This window comes from Solanum dulcamara, chromosome 11 (assembly GCF_947179165.1).
Source record: "Solanum dulcamara chromosome 11, daSolDulc1.2, whole genome shotgun sequence".
Taxonomy (NCBI): Eukaryota; Viridiplantae; Streptophyta; class Magnoliopsida; order Solanales; family Solanaceae; genus Solanum; species Solanum dulcamara.
The window spans coordinates 7,063,907-7,082,280 of NC_077247.1; positions in this window are offsets into that span (position 1 = coordinate 7,063,907).

An 18,374-nucleotide genomic window follows, 5' to 3' on the forward strand; every position below is an offset into this window, starting at 1 on the left:
AGTTAACTACCAAGAATCAGTCCGCAAAGAAACTGGGAAGACACATAAGTCTTCGTACACTACTTTACCCTCAAACCTGATGACCAAGCTAAAGCGTACCACTTAAACGCTAGAAGATATGTCATGAGCTGGTGTTGTTAACTTCGAAAATAGCTGGGATTATTATCTATCACTTATCAAGTTGCCTATAATAATAATTACTACTTTAGGATCCTAATGGCCCTGTACAAGACTGGTAGAGCAAGACGTGTAAGTCCCCTATTGGATGGGTCGATATTAGAAAGACTAAGCTAAAAAGGCCCCGACATGATTAAGCAAGCTATTGACTAATAGCCCAAAGTCGGCAGAAATGATATATAGATAATCAACATTGACATATAGAGTTCAAATTGATGATTGGATGTTCATAACAGGTTCACCCAGAAAAGGAAACTTAACCCAAAATATATTAGACGGTATCAAGTTGCTCGTAAGGTAGGCAAAGAGGCTGGTAAGTTGATCTTACACACTTATTTGAAAACGATACGCCCAGTCCATCAGATAGGGATGCTTCGTAAGGGTACTGACGAGCCACCCAGGATATATTCCATAGATGATGTCCAGGAAATGGAATCCTGCGAGGAACAACCTCTTGCCATCTTAAATCACAAACTAGAAGATTGTAGACTAAAGACGTGCCTTCCATCAAGTTACTGTGGCAAAACCAAAACCATAAAGAGGATGACCAGGGAAGCTGGAGAGAATATGAAACAAGTATTTGCACCTATTCCCGATGTCTGCAGGTAACCCCAACTCCTGAAACTCGTATATTAAGTACTTGGATAGAAGTATGTGTTATGGAAATAGTAAAGAATCTCCCTACGATTTGTATAAGGTGCTAAGGGAAGTTTGGTTTAACATTCGGGGACGAATGTTCTAAAGGGAGGAAGGATGTTACACCCCACACTTTTAAAAACTAGAAATGTCTTATAAGTTCCTTAGACATTATCATATGAGCCGTATATGCTACGACACTATCAAACGACTCTAAGGAAGGGAGAATGTGATACTCCATAGTAGAGAAGGTTGGAAATAGAGTCATAAGAATCCGAAAGGAATTGAAGGCTAAGTGATGAGTCGTAGGACTCGACTTACCTACGTAAGCTACTAACTTAGAAGTCTTACATACTTGAGCTACTTAGGGACATACCAAGCTTACATAGCATGGATTACATAGACTCTTAAAATAGGATGAGATTACAAATCCATGAGGAAGGGGAAAAGATGATATGTGGCAGCCAATAGAGGAGTGACACATGGCAGAACCTCAAGAAAGAAGGTGACCCACCTGCTTGGGGTCAAGTTGGTGACCCACCTGCTTGGGATGGACGTGGACCCCCATGACACGTGGCAGCCCCTTATTGGCAGCATGTATGTGTTGGCCCAATGGGGGCTGGACACGTGTCACCCTTAGGGGATGACATGTTTCACCTCTTGAGGAGATATATATATGTGTGTTAATGACTTTTTAAGTCATTTTTCAGCAAAAACAAGTCCAAAAGAAGAGAGAAAATGTGAGAGAATAAGAAGAGAAAGGCAGCCATATTTTGGAGAAATTAAGGTAAGTTTCCAAACAAGAGAAAACTGAAGGAAAACGTTGGAGACAAGGAAAGGAGGGCTACGGGTTTGGGGGCTGCCAAGGTAAGCCTCTGAGTTTTGTTCTGTGAATTAATTATTTGAGATGTTCCATGGTTATATAATAGTATTTTATAACCAAAAATTCCAATTTGGGGAAGCGTAGAAGGGACATAAACAGTCCGCTTAATTTCAGCACGTTTGGAGAAGTTTCGAGTTGCAATTTGACAGTTTTGGCCAATTTTGGATAAGGTAAGGTTTCTTCTCTTAATTTGGTGTTTATGGTATTGTTAAGAGGTTTATTATATGTTGTTTAAGTAGCTGGAAATGTGAAAACATCATAGATATGCTTGACATTCGAACTAAACTAAGTTGGAGTCGTTCTAGTTGAAATGTCGTTGAAGTAAAGGGTTGTGTTTGTGAGGTGCTACTGCAGGGGTGTCGTGTGTTGTTGCAGGTACTAAATGTGTTCTAAAAGGGGTAGGGGTTTTTCTGGTTTAAGACACACGACCCCTTATTTCGTATAAGTAAAGGTTGTACAAAATAACGGTTAGACACCCTATTTTGGTGTCGTAGCTCCGAACGAGTCGTTTGGAGTTTATGTTGTATATTGTTGATCTGAACTGCTTAAACATATGTTGCAGGTTTTTGTTGGTTGGCTGTAGGTATTAGGAGTAGAATTAGAAATTTGGATAGGGCACATTATAGGGGAGGTGCTGCCCGATTTTCGTAAACTCTTTAACTAGTTAAGAAACTAGTCGAGAAAGCAAGCGAAGGGTTGAGTTCTATGAATACTTATGTGTAGCCTAAGGTGCTGGAAAGCCAAGGATTGTTAATACTCATATTGATTTTATTTTACTTAAGTTTAAAAGACGACAAGACGAACGGGATAAAGAGTAACTCATAAGTGGTATGTGAAGCTCTCTCTTGGCATGTTGTTGACATAGGTATGTAAATACTATCTTTTCTCTTCCTTTTTGGCATGTCGTAGATGTAGGCTATGTATGATAAAATCTTCTGGGAAACTTCACTCTTAGGTTCTAAATATGACTTCAGGACTCTTGATAACTTCTGGATGTTAAGAGTTGTAAAGTAGTTAAACTCCTACTCCTCGTGTCTTCTATATGACTGTATAATGATTGATTCGACTAAGCTCTTTTTTGTAAAAAAAAAGGCTCTGAGATAACCAACGCTCGAACTGCTATAAGATATTTCATACTAGTATATGTCTAAGATTTCCAAAACTCCCTTTTACCTAGTCCTTAGTGACATTTAAGGGGGTATACGTCAGATACTTTCTGCCCTGATCTCCAAGGATGATTCACCTGATGACTCATTGAGTCTCTAATAATGATTTAAACTGTATTTTATTTTTCACTACTCTACTCATCCATATTGTAACACTTTTTTCGTCGACCTCGGGGCCAGGAATAGTAATCGTGCACAATCCACTACATTGTTCATCGCGCCCTCACTAGAAGGTTGGGTACGTATGTATATATATGATGATATGATGATGTGTTGTAATAAAGAGGTGATATTACTATAGATATGATTCACCAGATCCCTGATAGGGCCGGCTATATTGAAAATTTGAGCATGCATGATTTTACTTTTCCAAGTACAGGTTTTTGATTTGATATTTTATCCCCATTTTCTCTATTTCAGATATGCATCTAGTCGTATTGTGTTATGTTTTACATACTCAGTACATATATCGTACTGACACCCCTTTTCTTGGGGGGCTGCATTCATGCCCATAGGTACAGATACAGGTTTTGGAGTCCATCAGCTTAGGATTCAACTCATCTCAGCTGGAAGAGGATCCATTGTATTGGAGCCTAGCTTTTGGTACTCACCATTGATGTATAGAACTGTTTTGACTATTTAGGGGTACGGCAGGGACTCTGTCCCTCCATATGTTGTCATTTATATTATTAGAAGTCTGCAGACATGAATATGTAGGTTGTGTATATAAGTTTGATTCAGCTGGGTCTACATGATGTATGGTATATGTTATTATGTTATGGTAGCCTTGTCGACTTGCATGCCTTTTCATGTTATTGTTACACCCCACATCTTTGAACTCGAAAGGTTCCTTAAGTTACTTAGAATCTAGTATGTGAGCTACTTAAGTTACGACCCTATTGAACGACTCTAAGAAGGGAGAATGTGATACCCCATGGTAGGGAAGCTTGGAAATAGGGCCAAGAGAAGTCAGAAGGAGTTGGAGGCCAAGTAACGGGTCATAGGACTCGACTTATATATGTAAACTACTAAGTTAGAAGTCTTACATATGTGAGTTACTTGATTACATACCAAGCTTGCATAGCAAGGGTTTCATAGGCTCTTAAAGTGAGACGAGATTACGAACCCACGTGGAGGAAAAAAAAATTTCGCGGGGCAGCCAATGGGAGGGTGACAAGTGGAAGCCCCTAAGAAAGCAGGTGACCCACCTTCTTGGGGTCAAGTAGGTGACCCACCTGCTTGGAGGGGTGGGCCCCACTGCCACGTGGAAGTCCCACATGGAATGCATGGATACGGTGGCCCAATACGGGCTAGACTCGTGTCCCCCTTAGGGGTTAACATGTGTCACCCCTTGGAACCACCTATATAAGTTGATATGTATCCTAAAACTTCAGTTCATTCACAAATTTCCAGCAGCAACGTGAGAAAAAAAAAACCTAAGAGCTAAGGAGAAAATTTCGACGGCTTGGGAGAAAAAAAATAGGTAAGTCCCATTTTCGTTCCATAAATTAATTAATTAGAGTATAATACAATGATATGGAAGTATTAGTAGTATAAAATTAGGATTTGGTGCAGCAAAAATCGGACAGCAAGCTGCCACAACGATTCAGCACGTGAAAAAATTTTCGAGGCGCGATTTCGGCGAGTTCTAGCCAATTTCGGGAAAGGTAAGTTCTTCCCCTCTAATTTGAAGTTTATGATGTTAAATTATGGTGTATTACACACCTTATTAGCTGATGGAAGTTGGGTAAAAGGTTTGAAAAGTTCGGCGTTCGAAATAAACGAATTTGGAATCACTATAGTTAAGTTGTTGTCAAAATAAGGTGTTGTACGCGTAGGGGATGCTGATGGTTATGTTGTGGCATGTTGCAGGGTCTAAAAGTTCTCTAAATGAGGTGGGGGAGCTGCTGGTTGTATCCACATGACCCTCTGATTTTGCAATTAAAGAATTCGCGAAAGAAAGATTAAAAACTCTAGTTTTGGTATCTTAGTTTCGAGTGAATTGTTGGGGGTTTATATTGTGTAATTTTGTCGTAATATGTATATGTATGGGCTGCTGGTTGCATTGTTGATTGGCTGCAGGTGATAAGGACATGGTTGGGAATTCTGATAGGGCACATTATAGGGGAGGTGCTGCCCGATTTTCGTTAACATCTTAACTAGTTAAGGAACTAGTCAAGAAGGCGAGCGAAGGGATGAATGTTATGAATACTCGTGGGTAGTCTAAGTTGCTGAAAAGTCCAAGGTTGTTAATACTTACATTACTTCGATGTTAAATAGGTTTCGAGAACAACGATGTGGATGTGATTAATAGAAGTCCATACAAGGTATGTGAAGCTTTCCTTTGGCGTGTTTTTGGAATAGATATGTAGAGCTATTCTTCTTTTCTTTTGGCATATCTTAGATATAAGCTATAAATGATATGTATATGATATTTGGGAATCAATCCATTCGTAAAGCCCTGAGTATGAGTCGAGACTCTCGTTTACTTCTGGATATTAGAACTTCTGCAATAGCTGAGTTATTGCCTTTAAGTCTTCTATGTAATGAAAATTAGTACATGTAAGGCCTATTTCTCCTTTCCTTTGGAATGGATTAATTTTAAGTGAAATGGTAAATGATATAGGTTTAGAGGTAATTCCATTTACGAGCTCTGAGTGTAACTCGTGACTTGTAATCACTCCTGAACATTAAGAGTCTGAAGGTAGTCAAACTACTATTCTCGAGCCTTCTATATAATGAATAGTAAGTGGAGGTACCAGCTCCTCTCTTTTTAAAGGCTCTGAAATGGTAAATGCGTCTGATTGCACAAGTTGAGTCTTTGACTAGATAACTGTGTCTCTGATTACATAACTGTGTCTCTGATTGCATAATCGTGTCTTTGATTGCATAAACCATATTTCTAATTGCATAAGCTAGGTGGCATTGTCTTGATGCATGTCTGTGATTCCTGAGGCCCCAATTGATGTAACTCCTAATGACATCTAAAGGGAACTTCGGATAAGTACCTTCCTAGTCTTCAGGTGACGATTCACTTGAGTGTTTCATTGAGTCTCAGAGGGTGACTTAGTTGCATATGGTTTCTCATTACTCTACTCGTGCATGCTGTAACCCTTCTTTCTTCGCATCTCACGATGGGCCGGATATTATGTCGGGCGCAACTTTACTACTTCTTTCACTGTGTCCTGGGTCGGATGTGTGTAGTTCCACGCACGGGTAGACGATGTCATACGTGAGGTGTGATATATATTATATGTTATGACGATACGATTATTCACTGAGTCCCAGGCCGGCTGTAATATGATAGTATATGTGGCGAAATAAGGGAGACACCACCGAGTCCCTCCTTAGAGGGCCGGGTATGTGTGTATATTATGATGGTATGCTATAGACGTACACCACTCCATTCACCGAGTCCCTCACTAAAGGGCCGGATACTTTATGTAAGCATGCATATAAGATTAAAGTGATACATTGTGACCTCAAGTCCCGTAGTGAACCGGGTATAATATGATAACATGCATGATAAGATGATACCGTATACGATGATATGATACTGTATACAATGATATGATGAAATGAAATGCATTATGATACGATGATATGTGATTATGAAGAAGTGATTATAACACCGACTTCACTAGAGGGTCGGGCACAACATATGATGATGTGTATGATTTACGTGTCCTAAGGTGCAGGTATAGTAATTCGTTAAGTTGTTATACTTGTCCCCTGCATCCCTATTTCAGTTATGGTCTCAGTTACGATGTGTTATGCTTTACATACTCAGTACATATATCGTACTGACCCTCCTTTTCTCGGGGGGCTGCGTTTCATGCCCGCAGGTACAGATGTTTATTCTGGAGATCCATCAGCTTAGGAGTTCCTCTCAGCTGTGTCGGAAGTGCTTTACTGTTCTGGAGCCTAAATTTTGATGCTGGTCACTTAATGTATATAATTGTGTATTCAGGGGTACGGTAGGGGCCTTGCCCCTCCATATGTTGCTGTTACTATTTCTAGAGGTCTGTAGACATATGGATGTAGGATGTTTGTGAGTTCGTTTCGATTGTGCCTATACGGAATTTTGTAAGTATTTTATATTACAGCAGCCTTGTCGGCTTGCATGTCTTTATGTGTTGTGAAACGAGTGAAAGAGGCCATACATACACAAAAAGGTTTGAACTCATTAGTTTTTTTTTTTGTGAGTAGTATCACCTTGTTCATAGTTTAATATGACTACAACTGATAGGTAGTTATATGGGGGGTCCAGGGCGGACCCTAGTCGTGACCTATGGGTTTGGGTCGTGATGGGGGGGTCCAGGGCGGACCCCAGTCGCGACCTACAGGGTTGGGTCGTAACAGAAGTGGTATCAAAGCACTTCGTCCTTGGAGTGTCTACAGACTGTGTCTAGTAGAGTCTTGTTTATCGGTGTGCTGTGCACCATATCTATAGACAGGAGGCTACAAGATATTTAGGATGTTACTTTCTTTCATATCTAAGATCGTGCGGTAGAGCTATGTTAATAGGATGATCCCTCACTAATGTACCATTATGTTTGCAACAATGCCTCCAAAGAAAGTGACCGTTGCTCAGAAGGGCAAGTTAATAGCGGTGAAACAAGTCAGACCCCAAGGGTTATTAGGACTTATGCCCAGTCTATGCCGGGAATCATGATCTAGTCCGCGAGCTCTACTATGCCGCCACCTCAAGAGGAGCCTAGAGCAGTAGTAGCTGCAGCCCCCGAGACCCCAGTGCCTAGGCCTCTAGCTCCACAGCTAGGGCCAGAAGATAGGGCAATGAGAGATGCAGTTCAATTATTGACCAGATTAATGGCAGGGCAGGTTCAAAGGCATGAGCTGGGGATAAAGAGGTAATGCAGTAGGCGACAACCCGATAAAGATTACGGTAGAGGCCAGCATAAGAAAGCTAGGTTGGCTGGTGATTCGGGGGAGCCTCAAGGAAGACAACCTTACCAGTATAGTCGATACCCTACCCAACCAGCCTGGAGGGTGCCTCTTCAGTTCCCAAGTGGAAGATTCAATAACACGGGATATTTAGGAGTCGGTCAAAGCTCCAGGGTTTTGGGTTCACCAATGAGCAAAGGTTCGCGTCAGTCGAAGCCACCTTTGCCCTAGTGTCCTCACTGTGGCAAGACTCATTTTGGGAAATGCCGTCTTACTACAGGTGCTTGTTTCGCCTGCGGCCATCAAGGACATTTTGTGAGAGAGTGCCCATTTAGAAAATAGTTAAAGGATGCAGCTCAACCTATTGGATCAGTTGTTGAAGTTCCTTCTTCATTGGCTACGCGTCCTAAAAGGCGGGATATTCATACCTCAGCAGGCCCTGGTAGAGACCATGGAAGACCTTCTAGTTCTAGGAACCCGTCGAACCGCATTGATGCTTTGGCTAGTGGATAGGATTAAGAGGTGTCATCAAATGTAGTTATAGGTATATTATTAATCTTCTCGCAGGATGTATATGTATTAATAGACCTAGACTTCATCTTGTTATATGTGTCTCTTTTGGATGTCAGTATTGGGCACCCTGTGTGGCTGCGATATAATACTATATGAATATATATATGTGTGTCCTGTGAGGCATTGTTGGTATTTTCTGCATGCAGGTATTGGGATAGTAAGAAATACAGGGAAAACTCTGCTTAAATTTTCGTAGAAATAAAAAGAAAATGAGATACAGGGTTGTAGTATGTCTTGAAAGGTTGTGCTCACAACAATGATGAGATTTGACTAAACGAGTATGGTTGACCTCGAGAAATGAGTTAATTGCTAAATTAATGATAATAAAAACTAAGAGGTCGATATGGGTATAATAGAACGAAGTTGGGAAGGACCTATAGACCAAAGAAGACAACTTAGAGAAGACTGATCGATCGGGATAAAACAATATAGTAAGGCATCGCCTGAATTGATACATAGGGATAAACTATGACAAGTTATAGTTGAAAGATTTGCAGAACAACTGCTGCATTACGAGGTTATTAGAAGGATAAGTGGTATCCATTGGAATAAGGTTAGTATAATGGCAAAGCTGGAAACACGGATCATCAAAGTATGAGTACTCCCGAGTGGAGAATTTGAACCAATTATGAGCACGAGCTAATTACTGATTGGGAGGAATGGGATGTGGCTTTGAATGCACTGCTACATTATAGATATTAATCGAGTATCAATCATTAGATGAGGTTTTATATGATACATTGCGAATACTAAAGCACCCTACGGTTGTGCTAGGGTTTCCTAGAAAGGTATCCTAACGTGGGGATAATTTAACAGAAGATGTAGATATGGTGCAGTCCGTTAAATATGTTGGAATAGAATCATTTGCGTGTAAATAGCTGAAAATATACGGAGAATGACATGGGTACACCCTAAAAGGGGGAAGTGGACAAGAGAAGTACAAGCGTAAAAGAAAATCAACCGATGCTATCGTATGTAAATTGGAATGCTTAAACTTCAAATGAGACCCCATAAGGGATAGACGCGATCATACCCGCACTAACACACCGGATTCTGTCAAAACTCCGAAGTTAAGCGTGCTTGGATGAGAGTAGCACTAAGATGGGTGACCCCCTGGGAAGTGAAAAAGGGAACAACACAAGAATGAAAAAAGAGATTGTAGGTGCGTGTGCAATGACATTACATAACAGAGTAATCCAAGAGCAGAAAAGATTATGACTAAATTGGAACGCACCTCGTGCAAATGACACAAGAATAATTGTGTAGCCTACGAGCGTTGGCATACTAAGAGTAAGATCAAGTGATTACTCGATAAAGAGAAATCAGTAATGGAAATGTGATTGCCATAATTAGAATCTATTCAGGAAAAATGTAAGATGGTTCGAGGCAGAACTATTAAGATATAATCGATATTAAGGACAAGAGCCATAGCGGAGCCCTGATCTCGACCGAAGGAGGTAAGTCGCTAGTATAACGACACTAAAACATTTTCTAAATGGTTCTACGTACCTACACATGTTTGTGTAAGAATTGCAACATAATGTATGGTAAGAAAACTGGAGAGAAGATCTGAGCAAAAGAGCAAGATAGCATACCTAAGGTATTACAAGTTGGATTAAGAGGAGTTGTATAATAGCTTAAACGAAATGAAGTCTCAGAGGCTTGATAGCCTGTTACGGGGGAGGGGAGTCCCGACTTGGAAATGAATGGCGATTAATGTAGGTTATAGTGCAGGCTGATCTCGCACTTCATGGAAGTATAAGTTCATATGGGTTATAGTAGATAAGCTGACACAATTAACCCATTTCCTTCCAATTAGGAAGGTAAATTTAGCTAAGGGCTATACGAGATGACATAGTAAGGAAACAATAAGGTTTCACAGGATTCCCACATCTATTATCTCGGACGAGGAAGTTCAATTTACAGCTAACCGCTGGAAATCATTCCAGAAGGGATTGAGGAACACAGATGAATCTTAATACGACATTCATGCCCGAATGTGATCCACTAAATTAGTGATAAAGTAAAGATTATTCCGGGATAAGATATCGATTAGAAGCCTAGAGTCGGCAAGAAGGGGATACATTGATCCTTCTCAAGGCATTTGTAGAATAGATAAAGCTGCCTATGAGTGGGACCTACCATCCGATTTGAAACAATATATTCAGTTTTCACAAATCAATGCCCCGCAAGAATGTAAACGACGCTCCCAAAATATTTCCCGTGAAGAAGGTCCTCGTAACAGGGAGTTATCCTACAAGGGGCAACCCATTTCCACCCGGTATTAGCAGATTAAACGGGTTACGAACTAAGGATGTAGCTTCCGTCAAGGTACTGTGGCGGAATAAGAATCGTGAAGACATAACCTAGGAGGTTGAAGAGGACATGAAACACAGGTGTCCGTACATATTCCCGACATCTACAGGTAACCCCGACTCCTAAATACTTGTATATTAAAGATATGGATAGACAAGTATGTGATATCATAAAAGAAAGGAACCTCTCTATAAGCTACATATAGTCTTAAGGTAAGTTATAGTTATCATTCGGGGATGAATGTTCTAAAGGGGGAAGGATGTTACACCCCACATCTTTGAACTCGGAAGGTTCCTTAAGTTACTTAGAATCTAGTATGTGAGCTACTTAAGTTACGACCCTATTGAACGACTCTAAGAAGGGAGAATATGACACCCCATGGTAGGGAAGGTTGGAAATAGGGCCAACAGAAGTCAGAAGGAGTTGGAGGCCAAGTAACGGGTCGTAGGACTCGACTTATTTACGTAAACTACTAAGTTATAAGTGTTACATACGTGAGTTACTTGATTACATACCAATCTTGTGTAGCAAAGGTTTCATAGGCTCTTAAAGTGAGACGAGATTACGAACGAGATTACGAACACACGAGGAGGAAAAAAAAATTCGCGGGGCAGCCAATAGGAGGGTGACACGTGGAAGACCCTAAGCAAGTAGGTGACCCACCTTCTTGGGGTCAAGTAGGTGACCCACCTGCTTGGGGGGTGGGCCCCACTGCCACGTGGCAGCCCCACATGGAATGCATGGATACGGTGGCCCAATACTGGCTGGACACGTGTCCCCCTTAGGGGTTGACACGTCTCACCCCTTGGTACCACCTATATAAGTTGATATGTATCCTAAAACTTCAGTTCATTCACAAATTTCCAGCAGCAACGTGAGAAACAAAAACCCTAAGAGCTAAGGAGAAAATTTCGACGGCTTGGGAGAAAAATAATAGGTAAGTCCCGTTTTCGTTCCATAAATTAATTAATTAGCATATACTACAATGATATAGAAGTATTAGTAGTATAAAATTAGGATTTGGTGCAGCAAAAATCGGACAGCAAGCTGCCACAATGATTCAGCACGTGAAAAAAATTCCGAGGCGCGATTTCGGCGAGTTCTAGCCAATTTCGGGAAAGGTAAGTTCTTCCCCTCCAATCTGAAGTTTATGATGTTAAATTATGGTGTATTAAACACCTTATGAGCTGCTGGAAGTTGGGGAAAAGGTTTGAAAAGTTCGGCGTTCGAAATAAACGAATTTGGAATCGCTATAGTTAAGTTGTTGTCAAAATAAGGTGTTGTACGCGTAGGGGCTGCTGCTGGTTATGTTGTGGAGTGTTGCAGGGTCTAAAATTTCTCTAAATGAGGTGGGGGATATGCTGGTTGTAGCCACATGACCCTCCGCTTTTGCAATTAAAGAATTCGCGAAAGAAAGATTAAAAACTCTAGTTTTGGTATCTTAGTTTCGAGTGAATTGTTGGGGGTTTATATTGAATAATTTTGTCATAATATGTATATGTATGGGCTGCTGGTTGCATTGTTGATTGGATTCAGGTGCTAAGGACATGGTTGGGAATTCGGATAGGGCACATTATAGGGGAGGTGCTGCCCGATTTTCGTTAACATCTTAACTAGTTAAGGAACTAGTCGAGAAGGTGAGCGAAGGGATGAATGTTATGAGTACTCGTGGGTAGTCTAAGTTGCTGAAAAGTCCAAGGTTGTTAATACTTACATTAATTCCATGTTAAATAGGTTTCGAGGACAACGATGTGGACGTGATTAGGAGAAGTCCATACAAGGTATGTGAAGCTTTCCTTTGGCGTGTTTTTGGAATAGATATATAGAGTTATTCTTCTTTTCTTTTGACATGTCTTAGATATAGGCTATAAATGATATGTATATGACATTTGGGATTCAATCCATTCGTAAAGCCCTGAGTATGAGTCGAGACTCTTGTTTACTTCTGGATATTAGAACTTCTGCAATAGCTGAGTTATTGCCTTTAAGTCTTCTATGTAATGAAAATTAGTACATGTAAGGCCCATTTCTCCTTTCCTTTGGAATGGTTTGATTTTAAGTGAAATGGTATATGATATAGGTTTAGAGGTAATTCCATTTACGAGCTCTAAGTGTAACTCGTGACTTGTAATCACTCCTGAACATTAAGAGTCTGAAAGTAGTCAAACTACTATTCTCGAGCTTTTTATATAATGAATAGTAAGTGGAGGTACCAGCTCCTCTCTTTTTAAAGGCTCTGAAATGGTAAATGCGTCTGATTGCAAAAGTTGAGTCTTTGACTAGATAACTGTGTCTCTGATTGGATAACTGTGTCTCTGATTGCATAATCGTGTCTTTGATTGCATAAACCATATTTCTGATTGCATAAGCTAGGTGGCATTGTCTTGATGCATGTCTGTGATTCCTGAGGCCCCAATTGATGTAACTCCTAATGACATCTAAAGGGAACTTCGGATAAGTACCTTCCTAGTCTTCAGGTGACGATTCACTTGAGTGTTTCATTGAGTCTCAAAGGGTGACTTAGTTGCATATAGTTTCTCATTACTCTACTCGTGCATGCTGTAACCCTTCTTTCTTCGCGTCTCACGATGGGCCAGATATTATGTCGGGCGCAACTTTACTACTTCTTTCACTGCGTCCTGGGCCGGATGTGTATAGTTCCACACACGAGTAGACGATGTCGTACGTGAGGTGTGATATATATTATATGTTATGATGATACGATTATTCACCGAGTCCCAGGCCGGCTGCAATATGATAGTATATGTGGCGAAATAAGGGAGGCACCACCGAGTCCCTCCTTAGAGGGCCGGGTACATATGTATATTATGATGGTACGCTATAGACGTACACCACTCCATTCACCGAGTCCCTCACTAAAGGGACGGATACTTTATGTAGGCATGCATATAAGATTAGAGTGATATATTCTGACCCCGGGTCCCTAGTGGACCGGATATAATATGATAACATGCATGATAAGATGATACCATATATGATGATATGATACCGTATACAATGATATGATGAAATAAAATGCATTATGATACGATGATATGTGATTATGAAGAAGTTATTATAACACCGACTTCACTAGAGGGCCGGGCACAGCATATGATGATGTGTATGATTTACGTGTCCTAAGGTGCAGGTACAGTAATTCGTTAAGTTGTTATACTTGTCCCCTGCATCCCTATTTCAGTTATGGTCTCAGTTACGATGTGTTATGCTTTACATACTCAGTATATATATCGTACTGACCCCCCTTTTCTCAGGGGGGCTGCGTTTCATGCCCGCAGGTACAGATGTTTATTCTGGAGATCCATCAGCGTAGGAGTTCCTCTCAGCTATGTCGGAAGTGGTTCATTGTTTTGGAGCCTAAATTTTGATGCTGGTCACTTAATGTATATAATTGTACATTCAGGGGTATGGCGGGGGCCTTGTCCCGCCATATATTGCTGTTATTATCCTAGAGGTCTGTAGAAATATGGATGTGGGATATTTGTGAGTTCGTTTCGATTATGCCTATACGACATTTTATGAGTATTTTATGTTACAGCTGCCTTGTCGGCTTGCATGTCTTTATGTGTTGTGAGATGAGTGAAAGAGGCCATACGTACACGAAAAGGTTTGAACTCATTGGTTTTTTTTGTGAGTAGTATCACCTTGTTCATAGTTCAATATGACTACAACTGATAGGTAGTTATACGGGGGGTCCAGGGCAGACTCCAGTCGCAACCTACGGGGTTGGGTCATGACCAGGGGGTCCAGGGCGGACCCTAGTCGCGATCTACGGGGTTGGGTCTTAATAGTTATGATACAAACGAAAAGGGCTACAAGTTTATGAAAATGTTATCGCACAATGGGGCTCTGTTACATGATATTGTTTTATTTACAGTTTAATTTGACCACAGCTAATAGTTAGGTATATGGGGGTCCAGATCGGACCCCAGTCGCGGCCTACGGGGTTGGGTGGTGAGAGAATTAAACCATAAAAACCATCCATAATTATTAAAGGGTCTCGTGAACTTAAAGGGGACTTTTGATTTGAGGAGTTCATTCCTTACAAGCTTATCATAGCCTATAAAAGATCTCCACTGCCTGTGGTAATGGTTGTGGTGAGGAGGTTCATTTTGTGTTTTAAGGGGCTGACCACCACGAAGGCCACCACAGATCATGGTGCACACAACGGGTCGTGGTCCCTCTCATGGTCCACACCCAAGAAGGAATGTGCACTAGGTTGGACAAGGGGTGATTATACCGGCTCCCTTAGTGGATAGATAAGTAATACCAGTACCTCCTCTAGTTAGAGGTGGAGTTTAGGATCAGGATCATCGGGGTGGTCGATGGGTGCTAGAAGCGGAGAATGGGGAGGCAGGTCATAAGGTGTTAGACATACTTGGAAAGGTTGTTTAAGGATATTTTTATGCTGCTCTAGTGAGGTAAGAGGCTAAGGCATCCAATGATTTAATTATAGGTACGCTTCTATTATGCCACCAGCCTACCGAATGCTTATTCGATCTAGGTTCCACCTTTTCATATATATATCTATCTATTTTGTTGCCCAATTAGGAATATGGTTTAAGCCATTGGGAGATATAATTCATGTTTAAACCTAGTGGGTGAGTTTTTAGTAGTGGATTAGGTGTTGCGGTCTAACTTAGTGACCATAAAGGGTTTTGATACTAGAGTTGACCTTATTTTGTGAGATATCCTAGATTTTGATGTGATTCTAGGCATGGAGTGGTTATCCCTTTATCATGCGGTCTTAGATTTCTATGCCAAGACCATTACCTTAGACATGCCTGACATTCCTCCAATAATGTGGTAGGGTGCTTATAGCCAAACACCTAGAGGGATTATATATTTTATACAGGCTCAACAGTTGGTTGGTTTGGGTTGTCTAGCTTACTTGACCTATGAGTGTGGTGTTAGTAGAAAGGGATCTTCAGTTGACTTTGTTCCTGTGGATAGAGATTATGTGGATGTGTTCCCTATAGATCTACCTATCATTCTCTAGAATGTGATATTGATTTTTCCATAGACTTAGAGCATGACACCCAGCCTATTTCTATTCTACCTTATCGGATTGCCCCTGCAAAACTCAAGGAGCTCAGTTTTCATCTTTAGGACCTCCTAGGTAAGGCGTTCATCCATTCGAGTGTCTCGCAATGAAGTGCTCCTATTCTATTTTTGAAGTAGAAGTACAGGACTATGAGGATGTACATTGACTACAAACAACTGAATAAGGTGATGGTGCAGAACTGTTACCTAACCTCGCATTGATTACTTCTTTGATAAGTTTTAGGGTATCACATTCTTTTCTAAGATTGACTTGAGATTCAGTTACCATTAGTAGAGGATTAGGGTCGCGTACATCCCTAAGAATGCATTTAGGACTCGTTACATCCATGATGAGTTCCTTGTGATGTATTTTGGATGGACATGCCCTTCCACCTTCATAGACTTGATGACTCCAATTTTTAAGCCATACTGTGATTCTTTTTTGATTATCTTCATTAATGACATATTGGTATACTCGCAGAGCTAGAGTGATCATGAGCATCATTTGAGGATCGTACGCTAGACTTTGAGAGATTATCGGCTTTATGTGAAGTTCTTAAAGTGCAAATCTTGGCATTAGTCTATATCATTCTTGGGGCACATGGTATCCAATGAGGGTATTATGGTTAATCCGACAAATATTTAGGCTATTACTGATTGGGACAAACCCATTGTGGTTATAAAGACTTTTAGCTTTATTGGATTAGTGAGTTACTACAGACGCTTTGTTGAGAGATTTTGTACTATTGTAGCTTTGTTGACTTAGTTGACTCACCAGCACATTACTTTTATACGGTCAGAGGAGTGTGAGATGTACCTTCAGAGGGTCAAGGAGTGACTTACCATCGCTACTATTTTGACTCTTCCAACTGAGGATGAGTTTTTCACAGTATGTTGTGACATACTTAACATTTTTTTTGATTGTATATTGATGCAATAAGACTGGGTCATAGCTTATACGTAGAGGCATCTTATGTTGCATGAGCACAACTAGCCCGCCTATAACTTGGAGTTAGTGGTGGTATTTTTCATCCTTAAGATCTAGAGACCCCTACTATATGGAGTTTTTTGTGAAATTCACATAAGCCTTTAGTACATTATGAGCCAGAGAGACCTTATTTTGAGGCAACATTAGTGGATTGAGCTCCAGTAGGACTATGACCTATATATTTTCTACAATTCAGGTAAGGCGAATGTAGTAGCGGATGCCTTAACCTGAAAGACGATGAGTATGGGTAGTCTTTCCTTTCTTTTTATTTTAGTGTGGCTGTTGGCTTTGAAAATCCAATCCTTAGCTAGCCGTATGATTTGTCTTGATAGCTCAGATTCTAAATAGGTATTAGTATATGTGGTGGCTTAGTCATCTTTGCTATATTGGGTTCCTAGTCATCAGGTTGAGGATGAGTCTTTGGTGGCACTAAAATATAGGTATTGGTAGGTGATGCAAGTTAGGCTACCTTGAGGTTTTGAGATTCACCAGTCAATTCTGTGTTTCGAGAGTAAGGGGGTTTAATTCAGTTGATTTTTAGCAAGGCCTACGATTTAAGATATTCCATCCATCCTGGCACAGCTAAGATGTATCATGAATTGAGGTAACACTATTGGTAGAGCAGTATAAATAGAGACATCTAAGACTATGTATCTCATTATTTGTGTTGTTAATAGGTGAAAGCTAAGCATTTGAGGCCTGGTGGTGAGCTTCATAGATTACCAAATCTAGAGTGGAAGTAGGAGCATATACCATGGACTTCGTTGTGAGTTTGCCTTAAACTTCTAATGGTATTGACGGTATGTGGGTTATCATGGATCAATTGACCAAGTCAGCACACTTTCTCCCTATTTATACTTCCTTTAGTGATAAGAGGTTGGCTCGAACCTACATTTGGGAGGTGGTTCATCTTTATGGTGTTCCTACATCTATCATTTTAGATGAGGGTTCAGAGTTTACTTCAAGCTTTTTGAGGGCTTTTTAGGAGGATTTGGGCACCCATGTTAAACTTAGCACAACATTTCACCCACAAGATGATGGCCCATCAGAGGGCACTAGTTAAGTCCTTTAGGGTATGTTCCGGCCTGTGTTATGGATTTTAGGGGTTAATGGGACTATTTCTTTCCTTTGATGAAATTTGCGTATAATAGCAGCTACCACTTTAGCATTTATATGGTCCCATTTGAGGCCTTATATGGTAAGTGTTATCGCTCTCTGGTTGGTTGGTTTTAGTCTACGGAGCCTAGGCTGCATGGTACGGACTTTGTTTAGAAGGCCTTGGATTAGGTGAGAGTAATTCAGGATAGGATCAGGATGGCTCAGAGTAGACATCAAAGTTATGGATCATAGGCATCGACCATTAAGGTTTGTAGTTAGTGATCGAGTATTTCTGTAAGTATCGTCCATGAAGGGCGTGAAAAGTTTTAGGAGACGAGGCAAGCTCAACTCGAAGTATTTAAGGTCATTTGAGATTTTAAGGACAATTGGAGAGGTTGCGTATATGTTAGCCCTACCTCGAACTCTATAAGCTATCCACCCGGTCTTAAATGTTTTGATGTTGCATCGGTATTGTCATGACCCAACCCCGTAGGCTGTGACTGGGGTCCGACCTGGACCCCCATATATGTATCTATCAGATATAAGAACTATACATATGAACCCTAAT